This window comes from Bidens hawaiensis, unplaced genomic scaffold, assembly GCF_021521415.1.
Source record: "Bidens hawaiensis isolate Kalapana, Puna unplaced genomic scaffold, B.hawaiensis_p1.1 tig00007499_1, whole genome shotgun sequence".
NCBI classification, from domain to species: Eukaryota; Viridiplantae; Streptophyta; class Magnoliopsida; order Asterales; family Asteraceae; genus Bidens; species Bidens hawaiensis.
The window spans coordinates 120,968-141,492 of NW_027491525.1; the positions used below are offsets into that span (position 1 = coordinate 120,968).

At 42.1% G+C, this 20,525-nt stretch overlaps 1 protein-coding gene and 1 long non-coding RNA gene across 2 annotated transcripts in view; one reads left to right on the forward strand and one right to left on the reverse strand.

The window, feature by feature from the left end:
- The window catches only part of LOC143635420 (small ribosomal subunit protein eS1-like), a 127,212-nt gene that overhangs the window by 40,249 nt on the left and 66,438 nt on the right, over positions 1-20,525 (reverse strand). The gene's annotated exons all lie outside the window — the stretch shown is intronic.
- LOC143635399 (uncharacterized) lies at positions 2,087-19,487 on the forward strand. The gene is made up of 3 exons (XR_013154049.1): positions 2,087-2,578; positions 9,046-9,108; positions 18,673-19,487. It is a non-coding gene; the product is annotated as an uncharacterized LOC143635399 (long non-coding RNA).

Sequence of the window (20,525 nt, forward strand, 5' to 3'; positions counted from 1 at the left end):
AATAAGGTTATGGCCAAAATCGGCGGTTTCTTGCGAGATTCCTGTTAAATCAGCGGTTTCCAGGGAGAGTTCTGTCAATTTCATGCCAAAATGTGTTTGTGTGTATATAAAATTGAGAATTATACATTAAAGTTCTCTCTTGAACTTAGTCAGCTTTTTCTAACAAGGTTATGGCTAAAACCGGCAGTTTCTAGCGAGATACCGGTCAAATTTGTTGTTTCCAACGATATTCCTACCAATTTCATGCCAAAATGTGTGTGTGAGTATAAAATTGAGATTATACAATAGAGTTCAATCTTGAACTTTGTTGGCTTTTTTTAACAAGGTTATAGCCAAAATCGGCGGATTCTAGCGAGATACCGGTCAAATCAGTTGTTTCCAGCAATATTCCTGTCAAAATGTGTATGTGTATATGTAAAATTGAAAATTATACATTAAAGTTCTATCCAATTAATCTTGATTTATTTATAATCCCGACCACGTTGTCCGACTAGCGACTAGTGATTTTTGCAACACTGTCATTATATTTTAACTTTTTAAAAAAGTTAATAAGTTATAAGTTGGTTAAAATAAACAATCCCAAACACCCCTGTTAATGTTTTTAGTTTTGATTACTAGTTTTTATTTTAAGAAGGTAAGATATTATATATATCTATTCAAATAAAAGAAAATAACTGGGGCACATGTCATTTGAAAATTCATTCATAGCTTAAATTTCCCGCTCAAACTATTTTCTTATTTTTATTAAAAAATATTTATGTAATTGTTATTAAAAGATATCAATTCATCCTTTAATTAAATAATCAACTACCTAAATTATATGGATTAAAAATATGTTGATATTATGCTAATATAATCAAAATATTTAAATAATTAATGAAATCATACCTTCCTTTTTTTATTAAATAAATTTTTATTTACTTTCGAGTGTAAGAGATGAATGTGGTAAAATTCAATAAATGATATTTGTATATTTAAGATGATAAGGACAAGAAATTCAACCTTCATGGATCCATGGATTTTCATCCATCTCTTTCGAAGCTGTAATACAAAATTGTGTTTTATTAATGCTAATATTACATATATGATGTTTTTTATATCATTCCTAATTAAACATCTTATTATTTTTTGTTAGTTATCGATATTCTATTAAAAAATATACTTATAACTTATAAACTCACCGGGTGCATCTTTTGTGTGAATATGAAGAAATTGCGTGAATACATATGAATATTCCATTAGAAAATATAATTTGAATTTATAAAACTATTTAATTTGATAAAATATGGTCTTTTTTTTTCAATTTAATCATTTAATTTCTATACCTTAATTGTGTTTCTTTTAAGCATCTCGTGCATCACAATCAATCAATCAATCATACACAGTGGGATCCCACTAATAGCAAAGCTATAAGTAGGGTCTGGGGAGGGTAGGATGTAGGCACACCGTACCTCTATCTGACAGGATAGAGATGTGGCTTCTAGGGAGACTCTCAGCTCAAAGTAACATTGTATGAAAGAAAATAAGGGGCATCAAAGTTCAATAGTAATAAAATTGATAATAGCAAGTAGTAAAATTAATAATACCAGTACATGCATAAATAACAATATAGAAATATATGAAAAGAGGAAAACATAATGGTGTGTGACCAAAATTAGGTAAAGAAAGACCCCTGAGGTATTCTTTTCTCCCTAAAAATCCTTAGCCTTAATTCTAAGTCTCCAGGAATTCATATCCTCAACCATGTCCTCTGATAGGTTTAGGTATAGCAAGTCATGTCTAATCCTCTCATCTCGTGCATCAAAAGAGTTATAAAGCTATTTAGTATGATATGATGAAATTATTGTTTTAATGAAATAGACAAAATTAAAAGTTATGCTGAAAACTGAAAGTCAAAAGTTTTGAGAACTTTTCGGGAGGGTGGGGTTCATGTCTAAAGATTTATCGGACGGAGTTTGGAAGTATTTTGATTTTTAATAACCCGACACTATAATTCTTGAGTTAGTTTGGATTGAATCGGGTTAGGTCATAAAAGTACAATAGCATAATAACGTTAATGCTATAATGGATCCATTATATATATAATTAAAATGCATCTACTTCTCTACTCACAAAAGTCACTATAGCAAGAAATTACAACTTTCTTTGCACACATTACATGTATTTATCTGCATAGGATTTTATCCACGTATCACCACACGTGTTTGATTTATAATCCATAACCCATCTGCTATTTTTATATCCACGAAACCAGACGTGGCAAATACAGAGAGAAACGAGAGAGAGAGAGAGAGAAAGAGGCAAGCGGTGAGTATCTCCGGCGCCTTCTACCTTTTCTAGGTTCTACCTCGATCTCCGGCAATAAAACCAGGTCGCTATGATTTTCCATCGCTGCCGGGTTCGATTTCGAAACCCTAGGTTGTGGGGGCGTGGTGTTGGTGGGGTTTCTGATGCGGTCGCCGCTAGAATCATCGTTGCCAGGTTCGATTCTGGAATCCTAGATATCGTTTAGTGGTGGTGGTAGCAAATCCTAACTCCGTTGTTGGCCCTACTCGAGAAGGTCAGCCTTGATTTGAAGGTATTTTTTATTTGTGACATATGGGATTCTTATAGTTCCATCAAAAGAGTAAATTTTCATTATATCATGATAATTTAATTGTTGTATGTAACTCTGTGTAGGAACCGAATTCGTGAATTGAGTAAATAAACAGAAAATTAACAAATAGTTTTATTACTTATACAATACAATACAAGAATCTGAAATACAATACATAATCAAAGAAATAAACCAAATACAATACAAAAAAAAACGGTTTGGCTGAGGATCGTGTTGAACACGTGGCCCTTAAAACAATATTTCGAGTCTCCCAAGAGAACTCGTTGTTTCCCAGGGTACAACAGCCGGAGCAGTAGTACTGCCGAAGTTAACTGTAAACCTGAAAAAGGTTCGAATGCGTGTAGAAGAAAAAGAAGTTGGAAAAACCTTGCAACAATGCGTGTGTTGTGTGTAAGGTTTGGTGTGTGTTGCAACTTAGTTTACCTCTCTATTTATTGAGGAAAAACAAGGCACAAGTTTTTCATCCCACCAATGTGGGATACACCACTATAGTATTTTCTTTCAAATACACACAATCACACATCGATATCTCATTCATCAATGTCTATTAGTGTGCATTTGTTGTGTCATAACAACCTACTAATGCACACGTAACAAATTTTCCAACAATCCCCCACATGAATGGAAATCGATTCTTCGAAGTAAGTTTCAGCAGTTGAGTATTGCCGGATAGGTAGGTGTTACCCTTTGAACCTTCCGTTGTGAAGCATACTTAGCCTCCTAGCGGTTTGTAGTCGCGATGACTTTGAACAGAGCCCCATTTGTGTAGACGATAATATTCCTTCACACAATACTCTCCCTGGTTTGGTCAAACCCTCATTCTTGTGTCCGTTATGGTCATGGATCACGGTCCTGGTTCTGCGAGAGCTCTAGGAAATTGCGCCTCCCCACAATTCCATTCGAAGCGACCACACTTCTCTCTAACATAGGTGATTCCCATGAATCATTAAAAGCATCATGGTTATTTCACTTAACCTTAATATGCTTAACATCTCCCAAATGTCACTGGTTTTAGGGTACTCCCTTAGGAGAAAGGACTAGGAAGTTCAATACTCCCTTTGGTTTTAGGGTACTCCCCCACAGTGACTGCCTCTGGTCATATGATTAAGTTTGCCTATTGAACTTAGCTCTTGGGATCTCCAGTCTGCTAAGTTAGGTTTCCCTCATACTTCCTTTATCGCGGGCTTTAGTCCCATTCCTCTCGACAACTTATAAAATTTATCCGTGCTTAAGCCTTTTGTTAACGGGTCTGCAATGTTATCTTCTGACCTCACATGGTCAATCGTGATAACACCCGTTGACAGTAGTTGTCGCATCATGTTATGTCTACGTCTCATATGCCTTGATTTGCCATTATACATTGAACGTTGAGATCTACTAATTGCAGACTCACTGTCACAGTGTATGCAAATTGCCGACAACGGCTTTGGCCATTATGGAATGTCTTCCACGAATTGACGTAACCATTCTGCCTCTTCCCCAAATTTGTCTAAGGAAATGAATTCAGACTCCATTGTGGATCTAGCAATTATAGTTTGTTTGGATGATTTCCAAGATATTGCTGCCCCACCAAGTAGGAACACGTACCCAATTGTTGATTTGGAATCTTTCATATCCGAAATCCAATTCGCGTCAGTATACTCTTCGACCACAGCTGGATGGTTGGTATAATGCAAACCATAGTCTCTTGTGTATCTTATGTACCTAAGCACCCTTATAATAGCTTTCCAATATTGAACACTTGGATTGCTGGTATATCTACTTAGCCTACTCACCACATATGCTAAATCGGGTCTCGTACATTTCATGAGATACATTAGACTTCCAATGATTATTGAATACTCTAATTGAGCAACCGGCTCAGCTCTATTTTTACATAGATGTAGAGTAGTGTCAACAGGAGAACGATCCACTCGCTTGTCTTCCTTGTTGAATTTTTCAAGAATCTTGTCGACATAGTGTGCTTGACTCAAAGTAAGACCTTCTTTGGTTTTAATGATTTTTATTCCAAGAATAGTATCAACTAAACCCATGTCTTTTATGTCAAATCGTGCCTTTAACATGTCTTTTGTAGATTGAACCATTTTATCATTACTCCCAATGATAAGCATGTCATCCACATAAAGGCATAAAATAACGTAACCTCCATTTGTGTTTTTAACATAAACACATTTATCACACTCATTAATTTTGAAACCATTGCTAATCATGACTTGGTCAAACTTTTGGTGCCATTGTTTTGGAGTTTGCTTCAAGCCATACAAAGACGATGAGTTTGCATACTTTGCCCTTTTGACCAGGGGAGGAGAAACCCTCAGGTTGCTCCATGTATATCTCTTCTTCCAAATCACCATTTAGAAAAGCCGTTTTTACATCCATTTGGTGCACTTCCAAACTTCGTAAAGACGCGATTGCAAACACCAACCTTATAGAGGTTATACGTGTTACGTGTGAGTAAGTATCAAAATAGTCTAGACCTTCCTTTTGTCTAAAACCTTTGATCACTAGCCTCGCCTTGTATTTATCAATACTTCCATCAGCTTTCATCTTCTTTTTGAATATCCAACGATATCCAAGTGGTTTGCAACCAACTGGAAGATCTACCAATTCCCAAGTATGATTTTGTAAGATCGAATCAATTTCATTCTTGATTGCTTCTTTCCATTGAGGTCCTTCAGGTGAGGTCACCGCTTCATGGTAGGTATTAGGTTCACCTTCAACCATAAAGCTTACGAAGTAAGGACCAAAGGATTTTGCAACCTTTTGTCTTTTGCTTCGTCTTAAATCACCATCCTCAGTCTCGGGCCGTTCATGTGTTCCTTCATGAACCAAGTCGTCATTTTGTATTGACGAGTTTGCACCTACATCATTCGCTCGTGATGATGAGGCCTTATGTGTGTGTCCTAACTTAGGAAACACGTGCTCAAAATGCGAGACAGTATTGGGGCTCGCCTCCATGAAAGTGTTTACGTGTACATTTGGATTTTTGGATTCATGTACCAAAAACCGATGTGCACTACTATTGTGAGCATATCCAATGAAAATGCAATCAACAGTTTTGGGACCAATCCTAAGAGCTTTAGGAGGTGGTACGGTGACTTTAGCTAGGCACCCCCACACTTTCTTGTATTTGTACGAAGGTTCTCTTCCCTTCCATAACTTATAAGGAGTCTCGTCCCTATTCTTGAGAGGTATCTTATTTAAAAGATAATTTGTCGTTAAAATGGCATCCCCCCACATGTAATGGCTCACCCCAGAACTAACCAACATGGCATTCATCATCTCTTTCAATGTTCGGTTCTTTCGTTCCGCCATGCCATTTGATTGTGGAGAATAAGGAGGGGTTAATTCATGTATTATGCCACTTTGTGCGCATAAATCCGCAAATGGTAAAACGTATTCACCTCCTCGATCGCTTCTCACACGCTTAATTTTCTTGTTAAGTTGTAACAACAAGATAAAATTTTCTATTGCTTCATCTTTACTTTTAAGTAAATATACGTAGCAATCATCAATAAACGTGATGAAATATTTGTTTCCCCCTCTTGTTGGGCACATTTTTAAATTGCACACATCGGTGTGAATTAAATCAAGTGTTTCGGTTATTTTTTAAACCGATTTGAAGGATGATCTTTTAAGTTTGGATTCAACACATGATTCGCATTTCGAGTTTGTATCAATGTGGAATGTTGGTATGCTTTTTAATTTAATCAAACGACGAAGTGAATTGAAATTTACATGTCCTAATCTACCATGCCAAACATTTGAATTTAAAGACTCAATAATATAAGCAGAAGTAGATGCCTTATTCATTTCATTTCCAATCACGGTTACATCAAGTTTAAACATACCATTGAGGGCATAGCCCTTACCAACATATATTCCACGCTTAGTCAAGACAAACTTGTCCGACTCAAACACTAAACGAAAACCAAACTTATTAAGCAACCAACCCGAAACCAAATTCTTACGAATTTCAGGCACATACAAAGTGTTGCTCAAAGTAAGCTCTTTTCCCGAAGTCATCTTCAAGATCACATTCCCTTCACCCCATAAACAACTTAGCATCACTAGCAACCTCCTTAAAGGTGCTAAAGAGGGACTTGTCACCACACACATGACGGGTCGCACCCGTATCAATGAACCATCCTTGCGGTTTGTCCCCCACAAGATTGATTTCTTCAATCATTGCCGAGAGCTCGGTCATCATTGCCACCAACGGTTCACCGTTTTCATCCACCATATGCGCACGCTCACGCTTAGGCTTCTTGCATTGGTTCGCACGATGACCATTCTCATTACAATTGTAACAAACACCTTGGAAGTTTGAAGATTGAGGTTTCTTTTTCACAACCTCATTCTTCGGTCCAAGGTTCACCTTTCCCTTTCCCTTATTCATTTTACCCTTACCCTTATGCCCCCCCTTAGAAGATTGTCCAAGTTCAACCATGTTGGCCTTAGCCATTGGCTCCACACGAGCTGATTTTTGAGCCGTTTTATTGTCTTCCTCAATTCGAAGACGAACAATTAATTCATCAATAGTCATCTCCTTTCGTTTGTGCTTAAGATAATTCTTAAACTCAACCCAACTAGGAGGTAACTTTTCAATTATGGCTGCAACATGGAACGTTTCACTAAGTGTCATACCCTCGGCATGAATTTCATGAAGTATAACTTGTAGTTCTTGGACTTGGGTGATCACAGTCTTGGAGTCAACCATTTTAAAGTCCAAAAAACGGGCCACAACAAATTTCTTTGTTCCCGCATCTTCAGTTTTATACTTCTTGTCTAAAGACTCCCATAGTTCTTTGGTAGTATTTATCCCACAATAGACGTTATACAATGGATCCGCCAAACCATCGAGCACGTAATTGCGACATAGAAATTCAGAATGTTTCCAAGCGTCCAAAGCACTCACACTTTGGGCATCATCTTGGGCAGTGGGTATGAGGGCTGTTTTCTCCAAGAACTGTGCTAAGTTCAAGGTTGTCAAGTAGAAAAACATTTTCTGCTGCCATCTCTTAAAGTGGACACCCGTGAACTTTTCGGGTTTTTCAGCAAGGTTAGCCATTGTGGTCGCTCCCACATTGGCTGGGGTGGTCAAATGGACAGCAGGGGTAGCATTAGAAGTGTTTGGGGTTGGTCATGTCATTCTTGCACACAGAAAACAGACCAAGTTAGTAACTTAGAAAAAAAAATTCAGAAAATTCTGAAATTTGCCAGATAAATTTATCCCGTGCGAGATAGCTTTATCTCGTGCGAGATAGCAAAACCAGCCCAAAAAAGGAGCCTTTTCTGATTTCAGAATGCTAAACCAAGAACGAATCTGTCTAAGTCCAACTTTGAAGATCCAATTCTTGATTCTGAGACAAAAACAGAAAAGAAAAAAACTGTTTTTTAAAACATATACTATTTTGAAACAAAACTGGTTTGGATCAAAATAGTTTCTGAAAATTTAAACAAAGTTTTCACGATAAGCTATCTCGTGCTAGATAGCCAAAAACAGCCCAAAAAGGAGCCTCTTCTGATTTCAGAATGTTAAACCAAGAACGAATCTGTCTAAGTCCAACTTTGAAGATCCAATTCTTGATTCTGAGACCAAAACAGAAAAGAAAAACTGTTTTTAAAACATATACTATTTTGAAACAAAACTGGTTTGGATCAAAACAGAATAGTTTCTGAAAATTTAAACAAGGTTTTCACGAAACGGTTTTAAAAATATTGTTTTAAGATTGTAGGAACCGAATTCGTGAATTGAGTAAATAAACAGAAAATTAACAAATAGTTTTATTACTTATACAATACAATACAAGAATCTGAAATACAATACAGAATCAAAGAAATAAACCAAATACAATACAAAAAAAAAAACGGTTTGGCTGAGGATCGTGTTGAACACGTGGCCCTTAAAACAATATTTCGAGTTTCCCAAGAGTACTCGTTGTTTCCCAGGGTACAACAGCCGGAGCAGTAGTACTGCCGAAGTTAACCGTAAACCTGAAAAGGGTTCGACTAAAAGAAACCAGAAATGTAGAAGAAAAAGAAGTTGGAAAAACCTTGCAACAATGCTTGTGTTGTGTGTAAGGTTTGGTGTGTGTTGCAACTTAGTTTACCTCTCTATTTATAGAGGAAAAACAAGGCACAAGTTTTTCATCCCACCAATGTGGGATACACCACTATAGTATTTTCTTTCAAATACACACAATCACACATCGATATCTCATTCATCAATGTCTATTAGTGTGCATTTGTTGTGTCATAACAACCTACTAATGCACACGTAACAAATTTTCCAACACTATGTATGCAATAAATAAACTGTTGCCTACAACAATAGTGCTTTAGTTTATAATTTTAATCATTTTCATATTCTTCAAGAAATCCTACGTGACAAAAACTATTTGTATTGTGTTTTTGTTTAAATTTAGGGCAAAATGCAGGAATATCAAAATGGACGAAGAAGGTGGCAATTTCAATCAATTCGCCGCATTGTAAGTGAAGAAACACTAATCGACCCCGGGCAGATTATGGACAATCTGGGGGTTAAATAGATGTTTCCCACAAGGGGTTAGATCCGGCGAAGATGGTTCTTCTGATAACCTGCAAAACAGACACCGTGAGCTCGTCACTGAGAAGGGGGGGGGGGGGTACCTCCTTGTGACCACCCTCCGGCGTGAGAATCAGACTAGATTGCTCTTGAATATAAATGTATATTAAGAGAATGACTAGAGCAGATATCAGGTAATATATCAAGATATGAGATATGAGATAAGATGATACCATTCCAAGGTGTTGGAGTATTTATAGCCGAAGGTAGGTTTCCAAGCAGGTACAGCCGGCTGAATAGTGTTCCTGTTCTGCCAAATGTGGGCTACGCACATGCCATGCTGGTGGTTGGTGGGTAGGCAGCGGCTGATAGTGACCAGGCCGGCTGTGTACTATTCTTGTTCCACCAACTGCAGGCTATGCACGTCCTCCGACAGGTTGGTGAGTAGGCAGCGGCTAATAGTGACATACAGTACAAGAGCGTGCTGCTCGTCATACTGTTGTCAGTGAGCTGTCGTATCCTTGGTCAGATCTTTTGTCCATACCTCGTCAGGTACAGTACAAAAGATCCTCCAGTATCGTACGGACTGGCTCATTTGGGCGGGAGTTTTCTCGGCTTTGTGCGGGAGTGTTCCCGGCTTGCTCACTCCTTCTTCAGGTGACATTACTGAATTATTTAAGAGTTAAGTGCCTTGTGCGTGTAGCCTTGCTGCGCGGGTAGCCTTCCCTGATGGCTTGTATCCGCAGCTGCGGGAACAGGCGGGGTACTTCACCATTGGTAGGCTTTTCCTGCGGGAACAGCTTGCGTACTGCGCGTAAGGACGTCACGTCTCTGAGCATGGTGGGTCCTGCGGATCTAGTTGGTTTCTGCGCAGACGTCCCTCTTCAAGGTGAGTTCTGCGAGTTTAGCCTTTGCGCAGACGTCCCTGTTGAAGGTGAGTCTTGCGGGTTCAACTACACAGGCTTCCCTCTTTGAGGTGAGTCTTGCGGGTCCAATTGGGCTCTGCTGGGACCTACCTCTTCAAGTCCCTCCAGTCCAATGTTCTTCTCATGACTTGTTAATAAGTGAGGTGAACTTTTGGACTTAAGCAAAGGGTTTTGAAAAGGGTTTAGTTTTAAGGTTTTCCATGGGGATTCTTCCCGCGGAAGTCCTAATGTCTCGTGCAGAAATTCCCGACTTTTCTGCTTGATCTTTGGGTGTGATGCGGGTAGGTCTGTAACCTCCTCGCAAGTGAGGAGCGTTGAGTTCCACTTATGTAGATTCTCCATGAGGTTTTGGTAGTTTTGAACATAGTGATCAATTATGTTTAAACAACCAATTCTATCTTGGAGCTTCAAACAATCTAGTTCTCGACGTTCCCGCTATGCGGGGATGTTATTCCCGTTTCCGCAAGCATGGCCCAGAAGATCCTTCTTGGTTTCAATTCCCTGCGGAGTGTGAGGTATGTGAAGGGTTTCGCCTTGACACTGTACCCGCACTCGTCTTATAGTTACTTTACTTCCAAGGTATTCCTGGCTTCAATTCCCTGCGGGTGCTTAGTATGTGAAGGGTTTTGCCTTGACACTGTACTCGCACCCGTCTTATGGTTACTTGGTTGCCGAGGTATTCTTGGCTTCAATTCCCTGCAGGTGCTAAGTATGTGAAGGGTTTTGCCTTAACACTGTACTCGCACCTGTCTTATAGTTACTTGGTTGCCAAGGTATTCTTGGCTTCAATTCCCTGCAGGTGCTAAGTATGTGAAGGGTTTTGCCTTAACACTGTACTCGCACCTGTCTTATAGTTACTTGGTTGCCAAGGTAAGGGGTATATTCCCGCTTACTTTTGAATCTTTTTGAATCTTTTGAAATTCGAAGAGTTGGTGAAAGGATAAGAACAGTCCAAACTGTTGAAGGGACGTTAGTGTAGTCCGACGGTCGCTTCTGACAGTTTCAGGACGTGCAGGAAGTTATGGCGACGTGACAGTATATGGTCATTCCAGACGTTTTTTTAGGCGCGTGGGCGCGAGTTTTCGGGCGCGTGGCCGCGAAATTTATGGCATGCGTCCTTTCAACAGCTGTTGCCAGCTTGGTCTTTGCCACGTGTCATAGTTTCATTGCGCCTGTGATTTCTCCCTCTTCTGCATTAAATTCATCGCATTTATTGCAATGAGTATATAAAGGGGGAGAGGGTGCATCTTAATCCACACTCACTTTTCTCTTCTTCTTCTAAACGATTTCCGGCGAATACTCTTAACTTTCTGCCAAGCATTCTCCTGAAATCGTTCTTCTTTACCTCCAAACCATGTCTTCTACTCACGATTTTGAAGTTGCCGCCGAGGAACCTGACGTGTACGTCGAGATCCCGACGTCTACGTCTGATAAAGATGATAAGAGCACTGCTGGCGAATGCCAGTGTGCTCTTCCCACCGAGCTTTATCAGTACATCGTCCGGAAGTTCATGCTCGAGCCGTTCGAGCCTGAGTTTCCGGAGCCACACCAGACGGTGTACGATGCCCCCAAGGGCAAAATAGGGGTGTATGCTGCATTCTTCGTTTATGGGAATCTCAGGTTCCCATTGACGAAGTTTGTATACCGTGTCTTGGAGAGGCACGGTGTGCATCTGACGGAGGTACACCCGATGGCGATCGCCAAGATCCGCCACTTTGAGTGGGTGTGCCTCATTCTGGGTGTGGAGCCCCACGTTGATCGGTTGATGACCTTCTACTCCTGGAGGTGCATCCAGGGGTGGTACACCTTGGTCAATCGGATCAAGGGTTTGAAGATCTGCGCTACCGAGCGCAGTCTTCGGTCGTGGAAGCGGGAGTTTTTCTATATCTCCGCTCGCGTCGTCCCCCTTGCGATGACGTTTAAGAATGGGAGAGCACTCCCCGCCCTTCACGCCCCCAACTACCAGGAGGCGGAATGGTTTGCCAAGATCTCCCGGATCCAGACTCCGGTGTACCGCTTTTCGGAGTCTGGGATGGTGATGCTCGGTATGAGCCGAGTGTGGAACGATGCTGGGGCTGAAGCGCCACAGGTTCCCATTGTCCTCGAATACGGTTTGAACTCTATCCCTTACGGTATGCTCTGTCTTCTTTGTTGATTTAGGTTTTTCTTCTAACTGTTTCTTTTTTTATTTCAGAGGGGAATGACTTGCATTCGCTCCTGCATCCGCGGGAGGTTGATGGTCCCGCTCGGATGGGTACTCGTGCTCTTGATGAGAACGAGTTGCCCATCCTGGAGCAAACGAGGGATCGGTTTGTGGAGGTCTACCCGCCAGGCCACCCGATTCTGAGCGCCACGCGGCCAGGTAAAGAGTTATTTAACCCTCGACCTCTCAGTGCTGAAGCCTCTGCTGGAATTCCTCTAATTCTGTCATCTTCTGATGAGGAATTCGCAGACGGTCCTTTCTTGACGCGAAAGAAGAAGGCTGCTAGCGGAAAGGGCAAGGCGAAGGTTGCCTCCACCGCCGATCAGGGGAACCGGTCAAACTCGGAGACCGAGAGCGAGGAGGCGGCGGGGAACCCATGTGGTGTCGAGACCACTGCTCCGGAGGCTGAGACGACTGTCACCTCCGAGCAGCCCAGGACGACGACGGTGACCGGTATGAAGAGGCCGGCTCCATCGGGTTCGTCCCCGCCTGTTCGCACCTTTAGGCTCAAGAAAACCCTTAAGTATAATCTTCCTTTACTTTAACTGCATATCTTTCCGCCATTATACTTATATATTTTCTTTGTGCAGGATTGTATGCTACCGCATTCCAGGGTGGAGCGGGGAGGAGCACCTCCGGACCCATGACGGTAGGCTTGGACAACCTACCTGAGGCGATGACCCAGGCGACTGCGCCTGCTTCAGTTGGTTCAGTTGCTCACCCAGTTGAGCCAACTGTTCAAACTGTGGCGACGTCTCCGCCGGCTGTCAGTGCCATATTCACTGATTCCTTCACTGAGCCGGCGGTGAGTGTTTCTGTGGATTCTTCCGCAGCCGCGGCCATGGTTGTGAGTTCACCTCTGGTGAGTTCACCTCCGTTGGTTTCCACCGCAGCGGCTTCGACCTTGCCTCCCGCGCCGGCAACTACCTCGCCCCCGGCCGGTTCAGCAGGTATGTTTGGGGCTTCAAGCCAATCTGTGCCTCCTTCCCATCTGCCTGACCTCTTGGATGGATATCCGTCAGGTTCAGGTGATGGGTTCGGCGGCTACCGGCCTGTTGTCGACCCTACAGGTGCGTAGGGTGAATTTGGCCTCTTTTTTTATATATATCATCTTTTCCTAACTGCCTTTTGTTTTTGCAGTGTCGGATTCGAATGAGGTGTTTGTTCCGCGGTGGAACATCCGCCGGGGAACCACCCTTCGGACGCCTGTAGACTGCGTCGAATGGGCGCACCACGCCGCCCCCGCTGGTGCGCTGGGGGAAGCAATGTCAAGCTACCAGGAGGGTAGGTTGACAAATGAGCTCCGGATTATCCTAGCCCGGATGTAGCCGCGCGTCGAGCTGCTTTGTCGTGAAAACGACAAGTTAAAGGCAGCTCGGATCCAAGAAGCAGCTCAGGCGCGAGCTGTCCGAGAGGAGAACGGGAGGCTCTCCGCTGTTGCTGCGGAGAATGAGAAGGCCTTCAAGGCCCTTGAGGTTGAAGTTCAGGCCCGTCTCGAGGCCCGTTCCAAGGCTGCCCAAGCTGTTAACGAACAGCTTCGGCTGGCTAAGGAAACTGCACGGAACGCAACTGAGAGGGCCACCAAGGCTGAAGCTGTTGCTGAGCCTCTACGCCTCGAGAATTAGGAACTTAAAGCCAAACTAGAGAGGCTCCAACAGGCTCATGATGCCTTGGCCATGGAAGACGCCAAGAAGCTCCAAGAGATCTTGGACCAGAGGGGCGTGCTTGACCATACTGAGCGTAAGCTTAAGGGCGTCGAAGAGGCTGCGGCTAAAGAAGTGTTGCTTGCCAACCTTAACAAAAGTGAAGCCGAACGCGCCCGTAACGAAGCTCAAGCTGCCCTCCAGGAGGCTCTGGTTACCAAGGAATGGCTTCTACGAGAAGCGTTGTCGCAGGTAAGCTTTGCTTCATAACATCTTTTACGCTTTTCTTTGTACTTAGAAAAGGTTATGATACTTGTATTTTTTCTTGTTGTAGGTTGTGCATCGAGTCTTCACGGACACATCATATGACGATGCCATGAGCGCAGCCCTCAACGCTTCTCATGAGGATGGGGAAAAGGCTGGCTTCCTGCTTGGTCTAGGGTTCGTTGAGAAGGTCATCCCGCCTTCCAACTTCCCTTTATATGATGTGGATACTGAAGCTGTATATGACCAAGCAGTGAACCAGTATGCCGCCTTCCCGCATCCGGTGGTGGAGAAGGTGAACGAAGTTGCTGCTGCTGATGATGGACTAACCATTCTCAAGACCTTCCTTGAACCACCACAGCCGACTGATGGTGCGGGTACAAGTGGGTTTGGAGGGAGTGGCCCTGAAGCTTGAACCTTTAGATCCCTTCCCACTGTTAGGATAGGTTTACATTGTATAGATTTATATTCTTGTAGGCGGGTAGATACCCGGCCATTCTTGTAATACTTGAATTATTATGAAATATAAATCTTTGTGCGGGTAGGACCGCTACTTTCACTGGATGACTTGCTTTATAAACGTTATATGACTTGCTCATGCATACTTTAGTTTAAATTAGCAACTTTCCAAGTGTTCTGAATAAGTTCACCTTTGAACGTGGTAGATAATAGGTTGAAGTTTTGCTTCCTCCTTCGTGATTGTGCGGGTAAGACCATCACGTGAACTTAGTAGGATGGCTAAACTTTACCTATATCTGACCTGCGTGGAGGTTTTCCTCATCTTTTCCTTAGAAATTTTCTAAGTGTTTAGAATAAGTTAACCGTTGAACGTGGTAGATAATAGGTTGAAGTTTTGCTTCCTCCTTCATGATTGTGCGGGTAAGACCGTCACTTGCACTTAGGATGGCTAAACTTCACCTATATCTGACCTGTGTGGAGGTTTTCATCATCTTTTCGTTAGAATTTTTCTAAGTGTTTTAAATAAGTTAACCGTTCGACGCGTGGTTGTCAATAGGTTAGTTCGGTTTCCTCTCATGATTTGTGCGGTTAGGACCGGCACTTTCATTTAGTGGGATCACCAAACTTTACCTATAACTGACCTGCGTGAAGGTTGTCTTCATCTGTTTTTTGTGCTTACGCGGGTTTTGCCGCCGTCCACACGCAACGATTTCTTTACACATTTATGCGGTGAAAACCGGCATCAGTGTTTTGAATAAATTAACCGTTCGACGCGCGGTTGTCAATAGGTTAGTTCGGTTTCCTCTATCATGATTTGTGCGGGTAAGACCGGCACTTTCATTTAGTGGGATGACCAAACTTTACCTATGACTGACCTGCGTGAAGGTTTGCCGTTTTTTGTGTTTATGCGGGTTTTGCCGCCTTCCACACGCAACGACTTACTTCCCCACTAATGTATGCGGTGAAGACCGGCATATCAGTGTGGAAAGTTCATAAGTATAAATGTAAGACCATCAGCATCAATGTGATAAGGAGAATCATTTCCATTAGAAGTGGCTCTGGGCCTTTTCTTTACAAGTTTGGAATTGATCTATATGCAAACTGTGTAATTGAGCTCCCTTCCATGTTGTTGGAATGGGAGTGCCATCGAGCCGATATGCACCTGGTTCGGGATCTCGTTGTTTACGCAGTATGTAGTCTCCAACATTGAAGCTGCAGTTTCATTCTTGTGATCCCCAACCGTGGTTCTTCACGTATTAGCCTGCTCAGCGTTCATTACGCCACGAGGTGTGCGAGCGTCCCATCTCTGACAAATGCTTCGACGATGTCCTTCAAGTCTATGCATTCTTCGGTGTTGTGGCCTCTTGTTCTGTGGAAGTCACAGAATTTGCTCTGATCAGCGTTGTGACGCTCTCGGATTATTGGAGCCTTTGGCCATGGGAGCCTCTCAGTGTCAAATATCTCGGTGACGCTTTTGGTGAGTGGCGTCCATCTGGAGTTCCGGTTTGACTGCCTGTTATCCTTTCCGCCTAACCGAGGGCGAGAGCCGGATGAGGTGTCAAAGTTTACCCTTGATTCCCAAATGCCTAGCTTCCTCTTTTTGTTTAGTCGGGCGGTAAGGACGTTGTTTTCTCTTGTTTTCTGGGTGTAGAGGTTTGTGCTTTGGGGAAGATCTCTACCCAGTTGCTTTTCCGTTTCCGCGAAGCGTTTAGCTGCTGTCATGATGGCATCCCATGTGGATGGCATGCCATCTTTACCCGTTAAGGTGCGGATGAGCTCTGGGTCTTTCGCGCCCTGGATGAAAGCAGCGCGAACAAGATCTTCGCTAATACTGCCCAGACTTAGCTTCTTTGAATTGAAGCGCGTGATGAAGTCTAGTAAAGACTCATCTTCCTCTCGGATGCAGTTGAGGATTGTCCATTGCTCTTCAGTGTACTTTCTTTGTTGACTGAAGTATTGGCTGAACTTCTGTTGGAAGTCTGCCCAATTGTAGATGTGGTGGACCGGTAGACGGTCGAACCACGCTCTGGCTGCTCCAACCAGCGTCATCTGGAACATATAACACCACGTGGGTTCCGTCCAGTTGCTGACGGTTGCCCCCGCTATGAATCTGTTCAAATGATCGTCTGGGTCGGATATACCATCATAAGTGCCGATGTTGGACATCTGTTTGGCACTTCTTGGGGCGATTGCTTCCGCAATGTCCCTTGCAAACTTGGAGGTTCCCGCATTTTCAGCGGTTGGTCTGAAGGTTTTAGAGAAGTCATGTGGGTTTCTACCCGCGTTTCTTAGTTTGAAGGTTTCTCCAAAGTTCCTCCTCGGTTGGAAGTCCGTGTCCTTACGCTTCCCTTTCGCCTTATGGCGAGGGTTTACGTCGGTGTCGGATTCCTCCGAATCATCGTCCCAGTACTCGCACTCATTGCTCATGTTGAGCTGTTGAGTGCTTCCGAATTCGTCAGCCTGTTGGAGTGAACGTAAACGTTCATTCAACTCAGCTTGGAATTCCTTTTGACGTTTTTCCGCCCACGCTTTAACTTGTTCAAGTGTTTGGCGGGGGTACCTCGTCTGTTGTCTTTCCACCTGGGTATCAATGAATCCCAGGGGAGGATTGTTTACTGTACTTGCCCCGGCTCGGGTAACCGGGGTAGTGTTCGTAAAATTTACTGCACTTGCCCCGGCTTGGGTAACCGGGGTAGTGTTCGTAAATATTGTGTGGTCGCCGGTGTTCCCCCCAGTAGCTGGGGTTGTGGTTACCGGGGCTTCTTGGTCACTCGTTGGCCTTGGCAACGGAGTAACCTTAACCATCTTTCCAGAAGTTTGAAAAAACTGAAAAAGTAGTTCTAGCTTTTATGCACGGATGGCGCCAATGAAGAAACACTAATCGACCCCGGGCAGATTATGGACAATCTGGGGGTTAAATAGATGTTTCCCACAAGGGGTTAGATCCGGCGAAGATGGTTCTTCTGATAACCTGCAAAACAGACACCGTGAGCTCGTCACTGAGAAGGGGGGGTACCTCCTTGTGACCACCCTCCGGGTGAGAATCAGACTAGATTGCTCTTGAATATAAGTGTATATTAAGAGAATGACTAGAGCAGATATCATGTAATATATCAAGATATGAGATATGAGATAAGATGATACCATTCCAAGGTGTTGGAGTATTTATAGCCGAAGGTAGGTTTCCAAGCAGGTACAGCCGGCTGAATAGTGTTCCTGTTCTGCCAACTGTGGGCTACACACATGCCATGCTGGTGGTTGGTGGGTAGGCAGCGGCTGATAGTGACCAGGCCGGCTGTGTACTATTCCTATTCCACCAACTGCAGGCTATGCACGTCCTCCGACAGGTTGGTGAGTAGGCAGCGGCTAATAGTGACATACAGTACAAGAGCGTGCTGCTCGTCATACTGTTGTCAGTGAGCTATCGTATCCTTGGTCAGATCTTTTGTCCATACCTCGTCAGGTACAGTACAAAAGATCCTCCAGTATCGTACGGACTGGCTCATTTGGGCGGGAGTTTTCCCGGCTTTGTGCGGGAGTGTTCCCGGCTTGCTCACTCATTCTTCAGGTGACATTACTGAATTATTTAAGAGTTAAGTGCCTTGTGCGTGTAGCCTTGCTGCGCGGGTAGCCTTCCCTGATGGCTTGTATCCGCAGCTGCGGGAACAGGCGGGGTACTTCACCATTGGGAGGCTTTTCCTGCGGGAACAGCTTGCGTACTGCGCGTAAGGACGTCACGTCTCTGAGCATGGTGGGTCCTGCGGATCCAGTTGGTTTCTGCGCAGACGTCCCTCTTCAAGGTGAGTTCTGCGAGTTTAGCCTTTGCGCAGACGTCCCTGTTGAAGGTGAGTCTTGCGGGTTCAACTACGCAGGCTTCCCTCTTTGAGGTGAGTCTTGCGGGTCCAACTGGGCTCTGCTGGGACCTACCTCTTCAGTAAGTTTGACTATTTTCTGTCAGCTACTGATTACCTCTTGAATGTTAACTATAATAAATTTTGCTACTAGGTTTGTAGGGGGTATCATGTTGTTACCATAGATATAGATCCTGAAAAGGTTGAAATGACATTAAACAATATGAAGGTAGATGGCATGAACAACTGTATTGACTTCATTGTGGAAGATTTTTTTTGTAAACTATCACCATCTCTTAAGGTATTAACAGTCCTCTAATTCTCATTTAAGTTCATATTAATTGAATTGACATTTGGGGTACTTAATGTAATTTTGTAACACAAGATGTGTTGAAAGTCTTCAAATTTACAGTTTTTACATTTTTCCCCAACTAATTTAAAAGTTTTAACAAGAAACCAATGTCCACTTCCATAATAAGTAGGCTTAACAAGTTTTTAGAAATTAGGCTTCCTTATGTAGGGAGATATATGTTCTAATATCAGTATAAATCTGAATTTATTATTGTAATGTTTCTTGCATATGTGGAAGTTCAGGTAGCCACTACTCAACAAGTATATATTGAAACAGGGGAAACTGTGGAAGCTCCTGTTGCTATTGAAGACAAACTTTTGTAAGGTTAGATTGTATAAATCTTAATTCATCTGCCCTAGCTTTAGGTAAAGCTGGTTGTAAGGTTAGATTGTATTTACGGCTAAAACTATTAGAAATATCAATTAGACTCTTGCTTAGAAACTCTTTAGGTATTATTGTTTTCTTCGTTTGCGGATGGGTCTTGCAGCATTCTTTGGAATTTGCTTCTTCTAATTTCCATATTCATTTGCCATTTATAAGGTTTTTAACATGAATTAACTAAAAAGTGTCCATCCCAAATTAAACATGTCATCAACCCGGCCCACAACAACGCGCGGGTACGATTACTTGTTAACTTTATTTTACAATGGGCAAAATATTTGGTCAGACAAAAAATGAGTCTAAGCAGGCCGACGTTAAATTTTTTTGAGTTAAAGGCGATAAAAAATTTGAGCATCAAGTAAAAGAGTTTTTATTTGTTTTAAACATTTAAATTTTTAAATAGTCTTAAATGGTTATAATTTCGGTTGTGAAAAGAAAATATATAAAAATGGCTTAAATGAATTAAGTAATCGGGTTTAAATATTACGAATACAAATATTTCTTAAAAATTTATATATAAATTTTATTAAAAAGTTGGGTTTTTGAAAATGATGGTTCAATAACCTTAACACATACTCTCATAAACGTTTGGCAAATTAGAAATAAACAATGTATTGGCCAATAATAATTTTACATTTATAAATCACTATAAACGCTCCAATCTTTCAATTATTTTTGTCTCAGTAGACCTCAATTAAAAAACATTTAACGTCGTTAAGTTTTTTTTCGAGTTTCAAACAATTGTTTAAGGGATTTCGATCAGAAGAAGGATGCGAGTCGACCGATGTAAAATCTATCTCGAAACGGTGATTCAAGCAACGAAACAGTGTTTCAAATCGAGTGTTTGAATTTCCATTTAAAAAAAATCAAGCCATTTGAATCACCAATTCGAGATGACTTTTATAACCGTCAACTCGTATCTTTCTTCCGCTTAAAAGCCCTAAAACATTGGCTTGAAACTCATAAAGAAACTTAACAACGTTAAGTGATTTTTAACGGATGTCCATTGAGAACAAAATAGTTGAAAGGTTTGACTGTTGATAGTGATTTTTAAAAGTGAAATTATTATCGGCCAATACACAAATTGTGAGAGTATTTAGTTTCAATTTGCCTAAATGTTTTAGATGAATTCCATAACATTTTTCATAACTATTAATAAAAGAATAATAACAAATGGATAATTTGTATAGACGAGCATGTAACTTTATTAGTTTTATAGATTTTTTACTTGATTAACAAATAAATAAACATAACAAATATATAGGAAATAATTAATTAAATC